Source organism: Haematobia irritans, chromosome 3 (genome assembly GCF_050003625.1).
Source record: "Haematobia irritans isolate KBUSLIRL chromosome 3, ASM5000362v1, whole genome shotgun sequence".
NCBI lineage: Eukaryota > Metazoa > Arthropoda > Insecta > Diptera > Muscidae > Haematobia > Haematobia irritans.
In genome coordinates, this window is record NC_134399.1 from 1,326,059 (window position 1) to 1,343,938 (window position 17,880).

At 32.4% G+C, this 17,880-nt stretch overlaps 1 protein-coding gene and 1 long non-coding RNA gene across 9 annotated transcripts in view; one reads left to right on the top strand and one right to left on the bottom strand.

Annotated features, from left to right (window-relative positions):
• LOC142228622 (uncharacterized) overlaps positions 1 to 17,880 on the bottom strand; it is a 288,986-nt gene that overhangs the window by 201,165 nt on the left and 69,941 nt on the right. The window contains exon 3 of the long non-coding RNA XR_012720223.1: positions 11,879 to 12,015. This is a non-coding gene — a long non-coding RNA (uncharacterized LOC142228622). The remainder of the gene's footprint in view (positions 1 to 11,878; positions 12,016 to 17,880) is intronic.
• Positions 1 to 17,880, top strand: part of boi (brother of ihog) — a 174,277-nt gene that overhangs the window by 71,161 nt on the left and 85,236 nt on the right. For 6 of the 8 annotated variants that reach the window (XM_075299108.1, XM_075299115.1, XM_075299112.1 and 3 more), the window contains one exon: positions 1,527 to 1,564. The exons of the other annotated variants lie outside the window; for them this stretch is intronic. The gene's annotated coding sequence lies outside the window, so the exon portion shown is untranslated. The remainder of the gene's footprint in view (positions 1 to 1,526; positions 1,565 to 17,880) is intronic. 8 annotated transcript variants of the gene reach the window in all.

A 17,880-nucleotide genomic window follows, 5' to 3' on the forward strand; every position in this document is an offset into this window, starting at 1 on the left:
TTTTAATTGAATTTTAAAATTAATTAATTAATTGTATCAATTCTTTTTTTATTTGTTGACATTGGTGATTGATACTATCATTTCTGATGGCTCCAATTGGATGGACAATCACTGTAGTGTTTTTCAGGCTGAAATATTAGCAATAAGAGAAGTGGCGAATTGGCTGAGAAGTAATGTTCCAAAAAATGCTGGCATTAATATATACTCAGACAGTCAACCTGCAATAAAATCCTTGGACTCTGTGTTCCTTAATTCGAAAACGGCTATCGACTGCCGCATTTCTCTCAACGAGATGGCTGAGCAGTACAATATTCGCCTAATATGGGTGCCTGGTCATAGGAACTCCCGGTATGCGAAATAAATGAGTTAGCAAGGCTAGAAACTACCTTACATATTCCAGGGGAACCAGAATCTGTTGATATGTCTTTGGCTACCTGCAAGCTCTTACTGCGTGAGAAGGCTGTCATGATGGCAAATTTTCGATGGGAGAGTTGTAACGACACCAAGAAATATGGTCCCATTTAAACTTGAACCGCATACTAGATATGCTGGTGTTCTCAAGACGTCAGATATCACTTCTGATATCGGCTATAACGGGTCGCTGCCTGATAGGCGAATTTGCAAAAACTATTGGTGCGAAGTATAATGACTATTGTATGAGCTGTCATGATGCGGAGGAAAAGAAATCAATTAAACAGCTCTTGTGTTGGTGTCCTGCATTTTGTGGGCATATAGCTTTAGATTACTGGCGGACCTGGAAAACGTTAACTTAAGCAGTCTGTTAATATTTTTGGAACAATCTGGATGATTCGACAAAATAAAATAATAGTGAAGATTCAGTGGCTAAAACTAGAAGTGCCCATATGTAATAGGTACTTTTAGTTAAATGTGGTATCACAATGGACTGAATAGTCTTAAGTCAGCCTGAAACTTAATCGGGCTGCAATTTTAACCTAACATAACCTATCGTTTCTGTGATTGAAGACATTTCAATTAAACATTAATTGGATCAAGAAAACAAATAGTTTTGCTGTGTACAAACAAAGCACTTTTCATTACTGAAACTTAATCGGGCTGCCATTTTAACCTAACATAACCTATCGTTTCTGTGATTGAAGACATTTCAATTAAAAATTAATTGGATCAAGAAAACAAATATTTTTGCTGTGTACAAACAAAGCAATTTTCATTACAATTTTGTCAACGAAATTTTTTTTATCATGACAATGAAAAGTATCGACAAAAGTATGAAACATTTCGTCGTTTAACAGGAAATTCATTATAATAATGAAAAGTTTCTTTATATTTATGAATTAGTTTCGTTTGTTCAATTTTAGTGAATCATTTTTGTAAACGAATCTTTTTCTATCAACATAAATTTGCCTTTTAAATATTTTGCAATACTTGTTGAAAATGGTATTTTGGATTCTGAGAAATATAATTTAATTATTTAGTTATATCTATTCGTACTTTTAATTCTTTTGTAATTCCCTTTTTTAACAAAAAAATTTTAAATTTCATTTCAGAAATCATAATAACTTTTTACTCAAGAGTAAATCAAGAGGTATGTTTAAATTTATTGTAATATGCCTCGATTCCCATTCATTAATATCTCTCAATATTTCCTTATTACATAGATATTGATATAAATTTTGTATAATTACTGGAGTTTCCTTTAGTTGACAATTCATGCTGTTTGTTCATAAAATCACTCATGATTTCCCATCTCTTCAAAGTTCTTCAAAAGCAAAAGACACCTGTGGTTTCTTAAATCAAGTGAATAGGTCTTATGGTCTTCAATTACATTTCATCTTATTCTGAATCAAACGGAATAAGCGTCTGTGTTTTGGTGACGTGCTTTAATTCCGTCACTTATTTCCTTGAACTGTTTTTTTTTCTTCTTTTTTTTTAATTTCTGAATGAGGAAATCACTTCTTTAACCAATTCCTCCTTACCAATTGATAATATTCAACAGCAATCAGTGTAATATCAAAAGAGAACAAGGGGCATATAAATTGCAAAGAAGTCTAACAATATTTGTTCCGTTTGGGTCGCAAGATAATGTGACAACTTTTCTACAGCTTTAATATATTTTTGGTTTCATTTAATTGTCATGTTGGCCTGATATCGAAATAAGCGATTAACATTCAATTGTACGATTTTATTAATAATTAATTTGTTATTCGATTACTAAGGAAAAGCAAAAAAATGGAAGTTCTTCTAAAAGCACTTCCAAAAATGTCCTCCCAAATATGTTCTCTTTCTCAACTACACCGGAAGTTCTTTTAATTAAATTTTTATAACTCGCTTTTTTCCTATTTCTAACGGGTAATTTTAACTTTTTTTGTTTCAAATCAGTTAAAAACAGACTAAAAATTAATAAAATGGTACAAATTATTTAAATTTTGTCGAACAAAATGCTACCCACCAAAAACTGGGTAAGCACTTGTGATTCTTTCAGTAATACCGGTAATCAAAAAGTTACTACTTGCAGTATTACCTGGGTTTTAAAAATAATAACAAAAAGTGATTCTTTCTATTAATACCGGTAATCAAAATCATATCTTGAGGTCCGGGTTCGGCTCTACAATGGGCACCGTTAATAGTAGCGATAAGTAATGCCAAATTACATTTCAGAAAAAATGTTTGGGTATCTTTATGGTAAAGATATTATTTTTTGAGAGCTGGTATGCATGCGAAGAAGTACTTATTTCTCGACTGCTGGTATGCTTGCACGCAAGTACTTTACTCCAATGTCATGCCCGTGTAAAAATATTACTACTGATATATGTAACATACGAGGAAGTTGTTACCAATTTGGCGCAGGCATACTTATACACATACCTGGTAACATTAAATCCATTTTAGAAAAATTGTGCATTTCTGAAAATGTTTGAGGTCAATCGTTTCAGAAAAGCGTTAAATAGTCATAAAAAAATTCTAAAAATTATTTATTTGTCAAAATATTGCAAAAATTGTTAATTCACATCCAAACACTGAATTCGGATTACATCTTAAGAAATATTGCAAATTCAGTGCAACGGCTGTCGAAATGGTGGTTAAATTCATCGCTTCTGCGCCAATTTTGCACCACTTCCGGATCCAAAAAGAAAATTTTCACTACTTTTTTGGCGAGGCTTTTTTTGCTGGGAACTTGATGAGTTGAGTCATTGAAAACAAAACGCCAGATACAAATCTATAAACATCGTAAAAATAATTGATCTTTTGAGTTTTATTTGTTATCGCTCCAATCATAAAAATTACAATTTATCAATCACCAATATTAGTTCAAAAATTGATTAATTGAAATAGATAAGTAATTGATCCAATTTTTTTTTTGTAAGTAATTTGATAAAAAAAATAAATATTTTTTTTATTCACGAACATCTTTAATTCTCTATTAAATGTTTAATTAAATAAATCCTAGTATTTTAAAATTTTTATTAGTTATCACTTTTTGCTTACCATAGGCTGCAAATGAAATCAAACCCCATCGATTCAAAAAAAAAAAAAAAAACATGTGGGAATGTCATGTCCAAGTTGAGCCGATTGGTTCAAGTCGTTTGCAGGAAATATTAAATCAATGCTGAAAGTTCTTCTTCTCCTTCTTGAGAATACTAGTATTTGGAGTCTTGTGTTTCGTAGAATTGAAGAAGTATTTTCACATTCTTTTTCTCCTAAACAGCTCTTGACCACTTGAGGCCAATGAGCAAACGAAAAATATAGGCTTGTCCAGTGGGCAAAATTACTAGGCAACTACGTTTATGTATTTCATTACATTACGACTATAGTGCCATGGCAAATTATGTTGTGTGAGTCAATTACCAGGAAAATTGTGTAATAAATATTTTTCTTGGGAGGCTAGAAAACAAATGAGGCTTAACCATAAATGAGAGCTGCTTAGAATAGGGAGAGAAAAGTTCACCATTAACTAGGAGCATCTAAGTTCAAAGTGTAAGTCTAACCTAATATTAGATACTGATGGAGTTTAAGCTAAGAAGCTGATATTTTGTAATTTTTTCAATAAAAGTATTAAATTAATTTCAAAACATGTAGGTTTGATTCAGTTAATTTTTCAAAGATCAATTATGAAATTGAACAAATTCAAATTTGTACAAACAACCCCTATATTCGAAAAAAAAATTAAATGAAATTTTAAAGTTACTTTTCTCTTATAGATTCCTTCCACAATTAGTTTATAAATAATTTACAATTCTCGTAGTTGAATTGAAAATTAACTTGACCACTTACTTTTAGAACTGAAGCAACAAATTTTTAATATCCAAACAAATAATACATCTTAGTTTAATTAATATAAAACTGCATCATTTATGCCGATTTTTGTACAAAATTAAGTTATTGTATAAGTTAAAATATATCTCATGAACTTCCGTGAATCATTCAGCAAATAACAACATTTAATTATTCAACCATCTCAGGGAGAGATTTGCGGATATCTTAACTTCACCTTTAGCGTTTTGAGAACATTTTCATACCACACACTTCATTAATTTCATTGGCAACTATGATTTCATATTGATTCCGTTTTTTTTTTCATCTGCATTTTCATCCATAGAAATCCTATGACAACAAGTATTGTAATTGTTGTTCTTGTATCAATCTCTATGCCAGAACCCCTTTGACCCAAACATGAGTGTAATAAACACAACATGCAATTCTTAAGAATTTTGTTTGATCAGACAACATATGCATGTTTGAAATGCATACAATTGAGTACAAAAGTGTTTAACATAGATTAACAAACTCAAGTAATAAAATATGCCAAAGTCATTGAGAAAAATGAGATCGAAAGATGGAATCATTTTTCGATTTAAAGACATTTCCAAACGAATAGCATAGCATATGAATCTTTGAAGGATTAATATTTTTTCTCTATTGGATTCTAGGAATATAAGTCAGTGATAAAGATAATCAGACCCTTGTGTGCATCAGCAATAAAATTCTATATTTTATTGCAAATTGATTGATTGAATTTTATGAGTTTTGTCCCTTTGAAAGTCCTTCCAGGTATAACAGTTCTCGAGGTATAAGTTGCAGTTTTCCTCAGATTTATCACCATCTGCTACTCATGACGTCAATCACAACTACGAATAACTTTCGGTTCTTTAAATATATCTTATATTCCCTGATATTCGGAATCGTAAATCGCAAGATTTTAGTTTTCTTATAACGACAAAATCGAGATACTGCCGGACTTCAATTCGTCAATTTCAATTTGAACTTCTCATCAACGAAAACTGTATTGAAAGAAAATATCGCAAACGAATATATTTTGGATTCCGAATATTGAAACATTGGAGATAAAAAGAATCATGCTTCACTCATTGATTGGTCTACCATTGGACGAATATGTAAGACGTATGAGTCAAGAGCTATGTCACATCATTAATAAGCCGATAATATTCGCATTTGAAAAATATTTAATTAAAACTCATTATTTCAATTTTATATATTAAATTCTTAATGGACCCACACTATTTTCCGCCACTGTTATAGTTGTTATTCTGGAACACATGTTCTATACACTAAACATGGATTCCTTTATTCCCAATTGTTGCTGCGCGGTGGTGAGGAGAAACGCTTTAGTTCACCAGGCCTACTAATGTCCAGAAGACAATGTTGTCCAAGCAAGTGTAGACAACATAAACCACAAGATTCTTTGAGAAGTTTTAAAATGAAAACCAAACAAAAAGAAAAAAAACTGTGGTATACATTTCCAACACCATGTGCATGTTAAGTTGAAAAAGTGTTAGCTAAAGTATTCAGAAGCATGAATAAGCATAAACAAACATTTTAAATGGGGCCTAATAAGCGGTGACTAGTGGAGGGGCTAAAGCAAATTCATGAATTGATAGTTTTTCTTTTTTTGCTTAAAATTTTATATTTTGCAATAGGGTTTTTCCATGGTCACATCAACCCATTGTGCAGATATTAATTTTGCATTGTGCTTTGAATTGTCGAGCGTTTTGTATGCTTAAATAAAGCTGTCACTGTCATGGTGTTGATTGAATCATTAACCATTTAAACAAGAATTACTTATGCACTGCAATTTATGGAATCAGCAGAAATTTTTTTGGTTCTCCATCTTTTGACATCGTTGTGTCTTATTTAGATTTTCATTCAGAAAATTGTTGATAAAGAATATACAAAAAAATATTAAAAAATATTAAAATACAAAAAATATGGACCATGTGATTTAAAAAAAAAAAAAAAACAAGTATATACGGCCGTAAGTTCGGCCAGGCCGAAGCTTATGTACCCTCCATCATGGATTGCGTAAAAACTTCATCTGCCATCCACAATCGAATTACTTAAGTTGCGGTAACGCTTGCCGATGGCAAGGTATCTTAAAACCTCCTAACACCATCTTCTAAATTCTATGTAAGTCCATACGTGGTACATATTGAATCAAAAAAGATCGATCCAATACGTATATAATTCAGTTTGACAAAGTAGACATAAAATTTTGACAAAATTTTCTACAGAAATAAAGTGTTAACAAAATTTTCTATAGAAATAAACTTTTGACAAAATTTTCTATAGAAATAAAATCTTGGTAGATTATTTTTGGCTCGAGTGGCAACCATGATTATGAACCGAATAAAATTTGAACAAAATTTTCTATAGAAAGAAAATTTTGACAAAATTTTCTATAGAAATAAAATTTTGACAATGATGAAAATTTTATTATGAACCGAATACAATTTTCTCTAGAAATAAAATAAAATTTTGGTAGATTATTTTTGGCTCTAGTGGCAACCATGATTATGAACCGATATGGACCAATTTTTGTGTGATTGGACCAATTTTGGTATGGTTGTTAGCGACCATATACTAACACCACGTGCCTAATTTGAACCGGATCGGATGAATTTTGCTTCTCCAAGAGGCTCCGGAGGTCAAATCTGGAGAATGTTTTATATGGGGGCTATATATAATTATGGACCGATATGGACCAATTCTGGCACGGTTGTTAAAGATCATATACTAACACCATGTTCCAAATTACAACCGGATTGGATGAAATTTGCTTCTCTTGGAGACTTCGCAAGCCAAATCTGGGGATCGGTTTATATGGGGGCTATATATAATTATGAACCGATGTGGACCAATTTTTGCACGGTTGTTAGAGACCATATACCAACATCATGTACCAAATTTCAGCCGGATCGGATGAAATTTGCTTTTCTTTGAGGATCCGCAAGCCAAATCTGGGGATCGGTTTATATGGGGGCTATATATAATTCTGGACCGATGTGGACTAATTTTTGCATGATTGTTAGAGACCATATACCAACACCATGTACAAAATTTCAGCCGGATCGGATGAAATATGCTTCTCTTAGAGGCTCCACAAGCCAAATCTGGGGATCGGTTTATATGGGGGCTATATATAATTAAGGACCGATATGGACCAATTTTTGCATGGTTGTTAGAGACCATATACCAACATCATGTACCAAATTTCAGCCGGATCGGATGAAATTTTCTTCTCTTTTAGGCTCCGCAAGCCAAATCTGGGGATCGGTTTATATGGGGGCTATATATAATTATGGACCGATGTAGACCAATTTTTGCATGGTTGTTAGAGACCATATACCAACACCATATACCAAATTTCGGCCGGATCGGATGAAATATTCTTCTGTTAGAGGCTCCACAAGCCAAATCTTAGGGTCCCTTTATATGGGGGCTATACGTAAAAGTGGACCGATATGGCCCATTTTCAATACCATCCGACCTACATCGATAACAACTACTTGTGCCAAGTTTCAAGTCGATAGCTTGTTTCGTTCGGAAGTTGGCGTGATTTCAACAGACGGACGGACGGACGGACGGACATGCTTAGATCGACTCAGAATTTCACCACGACCCAGAATATATATACTTTATGGGGACTTAGAGCAATATTTCGATGGGTTACAAACGGAATGACAAAGTTAATATACCCCCCTCCTATGATGGAGGGTATAAAAAAGATGACACACTATAGATACGTGTCTTTAAAAAACAGAACGTTTTTTTTAATTATTGTCAATATTAATTTATTTTATTATTTAGATTTTCATTCAGAAAATTGTTGATAAAGTATATATTGCTATGTACATATATAAAAATTATTAAAACTGAAAAAATGGAACATACAATTTAAAAGAAAGAGCTGTCATTGCATAGATTCGTGTCTTTAATTCTAGCAGATGTTTTTCAAGTGTTTGGTAAAGTACACAAAATGTTGAGGAATTTTTCATACCAACTATGGAACTATAACTTGGAAGCTTAATTTGTATAAAAAAACACCTTGAATATATTATCGCGCTTTGTAGTTAATTCTCCACTTTACATTTAGTAAAAAAATTTGGTTTTTTTTTTTGAAACCCCAGCAACTCTAAAATTGATTTTTCTAACAAAAATTATCATCTTCAATATCTACTAACCTTCTTAAGATGATTTTGAAAATTTTTTCAAATTGGTTTTATGTTAACGAAAATCGCCTACTCGACTATTGATCCAACATAGTCCTTCGTGTATTTAACCAAGAAATCTCGAACCTTACACTGAAAAAAAGCATACTCGGTTCCAAAGATTTTGTCGTTACTTTAAAAAATTTGGTATTGATTCCGAGCCAAAGAAGCGGAGAATACAAGTAAGGATACTTTTAAGACACAATTCTCTTTTAAATTTAGGTTTTGTGTACTTGCTTCTAGGAAGCAAATTTTAATTTTTCGCTTTCTCAGCTTTTTTTCTTCATATGCTATCAAAGTCCTTTAAAAACGAGTTAACGGCAACTTTATTTTCCAAATTAGGACTCGACTTCCAGTAGAAATTATGCTATGTTTGAAGTAAAAAACTTCTTTAAAATAAAGTTTTGAAAAACATGTCCTATATTTGAACGATTTTTGGCTTTGTAGTCAAGATGCAAAAAGACAACAAATTTAAAGACAATTTCATTAAATTTAAAGAATTTTTCTGAATTATTAAAGTCAAGTTGACCTTAGCCTATAAATTTTTTCTTTCATGTTAAGATACCCATTTTTAAGTCAAATCACTTAATTATAAGGACAATACGACTTCATTGAAAAGTTTATCGACTTTTGGACAAGGAAAATAACTTTATTTTAGAGAAATGCGTCTTCTATGCTAAGCAAAATTTGTATTCGTATTTTAAAGACATGAAATCTTTGACTTCATGACAATATTTTTTTCGGTGTATGTGTCATTCATTTGGCCGCAATCGGTCTGTGATGAAAAAAGACAAACATAAAGTTGGAATATAGTGTTCGGCAAGATCACTTGATCAAATTTTGATATTCTTTCAAATCGCCTTTTTATTTTGATAAAAAAATTGACTTATCGATTAATGAACTTTTAATGCTTTGACCTAAAAGCGACTTTTAATGCTATAATCAAAATCTGGGTATACATTTCTTTAGATAATTTTGGGGTGACGTTATAATGAGTTTAGTATGGTTCTTCAGTGGTATTTGTAGCTATTTTCTTAATGAATGTGAATGAAAATTTCTCACTATAGATAGTATTCCCCAAACATTCGTGAAATCGAATTCCCTTATGAAATATCACCATAAAAGGCGGCAGAGAACTACAACTCTTCAAGGACTTCCAGTACAATTACAAGACTTTGATGATTTGGAAAATTCACAGCTTAGAGGACTTTATGGCAATGCTGTGCTCATCTAAGTCGAATAACAGGTTGGCTGATAAGTCCCCGGCCTAACAAAGAAAAACACATTTTTTTTTGTCAAAATTCGTTTTTATTATTCAACATAGTTCCCTTCAAGAGCGATACAACGATTATAACGACCTTCCAATTTTTTGATACCATTTTGGTAGTACTCCTTCGGTTTTGCCTCAAAATATGCCTCAGTTTCGGCGATCACCTCTTCATTGCAGCCAATTTTTTCCCTGCGAGCATTCTTTTGAGGTCTGAGAACAAGAAAAAGTCACTGGGGGCCAGATGTGGAGAATACGGTGGGTGGGGAAGCAATTCGAAGCCCAATTGATGAACGGTGCGTTGTCTTGGTGAAACAACACTTTTTTCTTCTTCATATGGGACCGTTTTGCCGCGATTTCGACCTTCAAACGCTCCAATAACGCCATATAATAGTCACTGTTGATGGTTTTTCCCTTCTCAAGATAATCGATAAAAATTATTCCATGCGCATCTCAAAAACCAGAGGCCATTACATTGCCACGCTTCGGAGACGGTTCACCGGTCGCTGTCCACTCAGCCGACTGTCGATTGGACTCAGGAGTGTAGTGATGGAGCCATATCGACGGAAAAATTCGGGTGTATTTCGAGTTAACAGCTTCAAACACCGCTCAGAATCATCAACACGTTGTTGTTTTTGTTCAAATGTGAGCTCGCGCGGCACCCATTTTGCACAGAGCTTCCGCATATCCAAATATTGATGAATGATATGACCAACACGTTCCTTTGATATTTTTAAGGCCTCTGCTATCTCGATCAACTTCATTTTACGGTCATTCAAAATCATTTTGTGAATTTTTTTGATGTTTTCGTCGGTAACCACCTCTTTCGGGCGTCCACTGCGTTCAGCGTCCTCCGTGCTCATTTCACTACGCTTGAGTTTTGCATACCAATCAATTATTGTTGATTTCCCTGGGGCAGAGTCCGGAAACTCATTATCAAGCCAAGTTTTTGCTTCCACCGTATTTTTTCCCTTCAGAAAACAGTATTTTATTAAAACACGAAATTCCTTTTTTTCCATTTTTTTACAATAACAAAGTTGCCTCACAAAAGACGCTCTATCTCACAAACTAATTGACTTACAGACGTCAAATTTTGACACGAATCATTTGAAGGTTGGTACTATGTAAAAATAATATGCATTTAATACTAGCGACGTCATCTATGCATCAGACCGGGGACTTATCAGCCAACCTGTTATATGGAGCAAGAAAAAGTTGATAATTGTAATGCCATACTTTTTGGTATAGGTTTGAAACTACAAGATCTATATATATATAGTCCTCTACAATAAAAAAAAGTTTATTGGGCGCCAAAGATTTTGACCTTGGCTTAAGGATTTTGGTATTGATTCCGAGCCAAATATGCGGCTTCTTCAAAATAAAGACATTTTTTAGCCATCTATGTGGATTTGAATCTAGTATCAATAAAATTAAAATTAGGATACAGATCGCATTTATCGAATTTTCATTCCCTTTTTGCGGTACATTAATAAAGTTATTCACGTAAAAACAATTCTAGTTTAAAAATCCAAATTATAACGGATACTTCAAGGCAAAAAAGGTTTTCTTAATTCCAACACAAAGTTTAAATCAAAGATACTAAGTCCTCAAACTAAGACTTAGCTTATATTTGAAGCGTTTTTATATTAAATCTAAAAATTCAATATTTCAGTTAATTTAAGGGCGATTTCTTTAAATCAAAAATATGTTTTCTTTACGTTAAGGAAAATTTGCTTTAGTTCAAAGACATACGACTTTAACAGGGGAACGCAAATTTCCAAAATTGTGTCTTAAATTTAATAGAAAAAAATTCGAAACAAAGATTATAAACTTTATTTTAATTAAATCTTCATTATTCATTGCGCATACTAAATAGCGCTTACTAAAATTTAGTTTGCGCAATCCTTAATATCACGTAACTAATTTTTTCAGTATACCATATATAATATTACCGACAAACGCCTGCGATAAGCAATTGTTTCCGCACCACATTTTCAAATGTAAGCCAACATATTAGAGACTTTAACTTAGTTTGCATTATAGTCATCTATCACACAACTTTCATTAGGTCATGGAATTTATTCGAATAGTTTTGGGATTTATGTTAACCGATATATATTTGACTTACCTGTCATCGATAATACTTGCGAAGATTTGTTGCCAAGAAATTAATTCAGTCCATAGTCTAATAACCAGAGATGGTCCAAGTAGTGTGTTTTTGGTTTTCGACTGTCAGAAAGTTGTACACGTCGAAACGTCATATACCTGTAAAAATTAAAAAAAAAAAAAAACACGTAGTAAATATCAAAAAAACTTATACTTAGATTTGATTTCAAACTTTTATTTTGAGATCCTAAGGCATGAAAACGCTATATTGACGTATTTTAAAATTTTTGATAATAGTAATTTTGATAAATTTTTTATTCAAAAGTAATTTGCAATTTACTTGAGAGAAACAGACATTTGAAAAACGCCTGAATACAACGCGTTTTCCTATTGTTGAAAGTGAATTGTCATGGCGAAAGTCGGATTTACACAAGTTCGTTTCTCTTTTGCTTTAAGGAAGTTTATTTGGAAGAAAAGTATATACTTTTTGTGATAAACTTTAATTCTTTTCCACGATGTTAAAACAATTTCATAATGACTAATTCAGAAAAAATATTTTCTGGCCAATTGCTTTCTTCCCACATCTTTCTCACTTCCACGATGTTTTTTAGTTCTTAGCACCTTTTTCTGTAATACAAACAATGTAGAAGAAATTATTCGATTTTATTTTTTTTTTAATTTTACCTTTCGCCTGGACGGAGAATCGAACCGCGGACTACGCAATTTTTTAAGCCAACACACTATCCACTGAGCTACGTAGTTGTTATTGTCATCAATAGACAATTATCTATATAAGTTATATTTATAAAGCATAGCTTGCGGCGCCCACAAGCCGATTAAACAAACTTTATTTAAAAGAAACACACATTTAGTTGGGTACCGTGGAGCAGTCGTTGCTACGTCCGTCATGCATACCAAGGGTCCTGGGTTCGATCCCTTGTTCGACCGAAAACTAAAAATTTTTTTTGCATACTACTATATTAAATGTTTACTATTAACTATAAAATGTGTCTTATTAAAGACCTAAAGTCAGAAAAGAACAGTGTTTGATATAAACGCAATGAACTGTGTTGTTGGTTCAAAAATATTTTTTTTTAGAAAAAATAAAAATTTTGTAGCAAACGAATTTTTTTGGTGATTAAAGTTTAAAATTTTCGAAGGAATTCAAAAAACTACACTGAAAAAACAGTGAACCCACCAGGAAAGATAACTTAATTTTAGAAAATTTTGATTTTTTTTAGATAATTTTAACTAAACAGTATTACAAGCGCTGGCATCACTCCGATATGGTAAAAATAAGTAAATATTTTTCGACAAATTCAAGAAAATTTATTAGACATTACTAAGTTTTTGCACTTGTTAAAGAAAATTTTGTAGTTTTAAGAGAAATCTTGGAGTTCAAAATTGCAAGAATGTCTTTAGTGCCATACGAAGTTCATGATGGACACATTTTTGGTAAACTTTACAAATTTAAAGAAATAATGAACTATTTTGTGAGAAATACGAAATTAGGAAACCTTTATGCTTTATTTTTGTATAATTTTTTCCTGTGTGTTAGTTCATTTAACTAACGTACGCAAAAAATTATTTGAGTAAAGTAAACTTTTTCCAAACATAATGATTCTATGAACTAATATAAAGTTAAATTGGCTTTAGTGAAATAGAGAGTTCACTTTTTTTTTGAGTGCAACATAAGAAAAACGTTTTCGGTACACTTTTTCCAAATGTTTTTTTTTTTTTTTTCTTTGCGTGTAGCTCCAACATGTGGGTATTCAAAATACTAACCACGTCGATTTTGATTTATTTATAACCTCAATTTTCATATGGTTAAGTGAAATCAAACTGGTCTATGAAGTTTGGCACAAAGTTTGCTCTTGCATGGTTCAATTAGTCGACTCTAGTCGATAGTAGAATTTTCTAACTCTTTTGTATAAGGAAAAGGCATTCCCAAGTACAAAAATTAACAAAAAAGTATGAGATAACTGATTCTACAAAACCTTATACTATACAAATTCCAATATTGTCAAAAGCTAAGTATTTTATGGAAGTTTACGACGCTTTTAGCGTATGGTAAAATACGTCGTAAATGTATGTCAAATTCCTTACAGTTTACGACAGACCATATCTGCTAATCACTCATAATATGAGCAGATTGTCAAGCGGTTTTTAATAATACTTTTTGTGGATCATCAATTCTTTACCATAAGTGAGTCGAAAAAACAAGTAAGGAAAGTCTACAGTCGGGCGTGGCCGACTATATTATACCCTGCACCACTTTGTGGATTTACATTTTCGATACTATCTGAAATCCTTCAAATATGTTGGGTGCTATATATAAAGGTTTATGTTCCCATATATATATATATATACATTTAAATCTGAACCGACAATATATTTAAGGCTTCTTAGTGGACAATATATTTAAGCCTGGGGTGGAACACAATGTTAGTAAAAAATGTGGGAAACATTTAAATCTGAACCAATTTTGAGACAACTTCGCAAAAGTGTATTTATGATTTATCGATCGATAGATATGTATTAGAAGTATAGGAAAATGGGAATCATTTTTACAATTTTTCGACTAAGCAGTGGCGATTTTACAAGGAAAATGTTGGTATTTTGACCATTTTTGTCGAAATCAGAACAACATATATATAGGAGCTATATCTAAATCTGAACCGATTTCAACCAAATTTGGCACGCATAGCAACAAAATTCATTGTACTCCCTGTGAAAAATTTCAAATAAATCGGAGTAAAAACTTGGCCTCTATGGTAATATGTGTGTAAATCGGGCGAAAGCTATATATGGGAGCTATATCAACCAAATTTGGTATGGACAGTCAGAATGTTAATTCTACTTCCTGTGCAAAATTTCAAGTAAATCGGAGTAAAAGATTTGCCACTGTGGTCATATGAGTGTAAATCGGGCGAATGATATATATGGGAGCTATATCTAAATCTGAACCGATTTCAATCAAATTTAGCACACTTGACTCTACCACTAATTGTACTCCTAGTGCAAAATTTCAACCAAATTGGTCTAAAACTCTGGCTTCAGGGACCATATAAGTCCATATGGGGCGAAAGATATATATGGGAGCTATATCTAAATATGAACCGATTTCTTCCAAAATCAATAGGGTTCTATTCAGACCCAAAGCAGAAGCTTGTGCCAAATTTGAAGTCGATTGGACTAAAACTGCGACGTAGACTTTGAATACAAAAATGTGTTCACGGACATACGGACATGGCTATATCGACTCGGGAGCAAACCCTTAGCATTTTTGTTAAAGACACCATGTGTCTATCTCGTCTCCTTCTGGGTGTGGCAAACATATGCACTAACTTATAACACCCTGTTCCACAGTGTGGCGCAGGGTATAAAAACGAATATGGCATGCGAAGAAATGATTGATGGAAATCTAACAAATCTAAATCCGGCCTATGTTTAATTAGCTTTGGATTTTGAATAAAATTATATTTTTGTTAACAGCAATTTATGACATGGCTTCATATTAATAAATTGTACTTTAAGGTAATAGATTTTGAGCTTTGGCAACATTGGGACTGAATATTATTCTAGCCAGCATACCTACAGATCTGCAGAAAGTTAAGAAAGCTTGCACCGAAACTCGGATATATTCGGATAATTCTGGTACAAAGAAAAAGACCTAGACTTCATTTTAGGTGAATTGTTGACATGATACTTGGTTGCCTACCGCGAAGCAATATATTTGCTAGATATTTTTTTATTTTCTTCGTGCTTCTCTGATTGATACATCAAACTGTTACAAACAGATTAACGAATATAGTATACCAACATCTTACAATGTAGGCTATTCAAAAGGTTCAATTGTGTATAGAGTACTCACTTACTTCAACCCTTACTCTCAATTATCGGATATATTTTAATCCCATTTACTTGATTCAGGCAAAAAGGCTTCATTAAAGCTAATAATTTATGAATAGAGTATGCAATTAAAATTCCATGTTAAGTGCTACTATAAGTAATGTTACAACCCTAACTGCAGGTTAAATTTCATATGATTACAACAGGAGCAAAGGACTTCCGTAATTAGGGATTATGCATAAAGAAATTTTTTTTTGTAACCTAGCATAAACTTTGATTGCATATTACCTTAACTACTATTATGTCATTAGTATCAGTTACTATTACCTTAATACAGATTCAGGGTAGATAACGGATATTGGACACAAAAATATTGAATCAGTTATAAAACGTATATTCCAACTTTGAAATAAATTGGGATATAGTCGAAACCATAAGGCCCATAAAATTTGTTACTCTTAAAGAGAGAGAGAGAGAGAGAGTAAAATACAAATCATAAATCATAATGGGATTTTTCAAGAACAAATAAGTGATTAATGGAAATAAAACCCTAAACGTTTAAATACACTTCTAGCAAATAGTTCGACCTTTATAGGAAATAGTTTTCCCATGAATATGTCATTTTGTAATATACATTCAAACGTTAAAGGTGAAGTTCTTTCAAAATGGAATTCAAATATCTTTGCCTGGTCCTAGTTTTTTATTATATTGAAAAGGAAATTTATGCAAATATTTTCGATAAATTAAGAACTGAATTAGACTTATATGCATTTATGGTATTTACTCCAAATGAAATTGGCACAGACAATTGGCATCATATATGGAATTTAACTGATCAACCGAAAGTGATTATAACCAATCAAATAGCTACAGATTTAAGATTACATCTGGGTCAAAGAGTTTCAAGTTTAATATTTATCGATGGGCAAAATGAAACGTATCTCAATGAGATAGTTAAACCCTCTCTGATATATCTACATATGAAAGATTTAATCTTTATAACAAATTCCTCCTTAGAAGATTCGTACAAATGGCAATGGTTATTTGAATGGTGTTGGCAAAATGGATTTTGGCATATCCTACTCATGAATATGAATCAGCAATATTTTACCGTGGATTGCATGCCAGAGATGGTCATAATACCCATAACCTTCTATGGCTACTTGAAACATAGAAAACGAAGAAATTCAAACCTATTGGGACACAAAATAAGAGCCACCGTAGGAAATTATCCACCTCGAGCAAATGCTTATTATGATGAAATGGGAAATTTACAGCTAAGTGGATTTTATGGAAATGCAGTGAAAATATTTGCTTCACAATACAATGCCACCTTGGATTATATTGTAATGCCCAATATGTCACATTATTCGGTACTTAGTTGCATGGAATATCTTACAAATCATTGGGCTGATATTTGCAGTGATGCCACACTTTTTGGCTATGGTATTGAGACCACAACTCCAATTTATGTGGCTGTATCACGACTGATGGTCCCCTTTGATAGACCTTTGGAAACGTATCATTATTTTCGGATACCCTATACCAATTCGGTATGGTTGCTTATTGTCTTCACCAGTATCTGTACAGTCATCCTAATTTCCGCTGTGGAGTATAAGGAACATCAACAGATTTCAATTTCACATAATATCCTCGTCACTTATCAGAGTCTATTATGTGCTTCTTTCAAATTAAAACATCTCTCTGGAAACTATCGTTTTCCTTTGGAAGGCATAATGATGTTTGGTGGTTTCATTTTATCAAATATGTATCTGGCCTATCTATCTTCAATACTACTCACAAAAATCTATCGCAATGAAATAAATTCCGTTGATGATGTGGTGGCCCATAATCTTAGCATTTTAATAACGCCTTTCCATCAATTGATCTTCGAGACCTCACAGGTTTCACCTTTGGTCAAACAACAAGCCATGATTGTTTCTGAAGAGTTTGCTAGGGAAAACGAGAGGAACTTAAATCCAGAATATGTGTACTTTAATTTAGAATATGATATGGATTTTTTTTTGTATCAGCAAAAATTCTTATCGAAACCACGTATGAAGAAATTGACAAATTTTGTGATAACAACGGAAATTGGAGAAATTCCTATGCGTTCCTATTGGCCGTTTCAGGATGTATTTACAGATTTTATGGATAATCTATTTTGTGCTG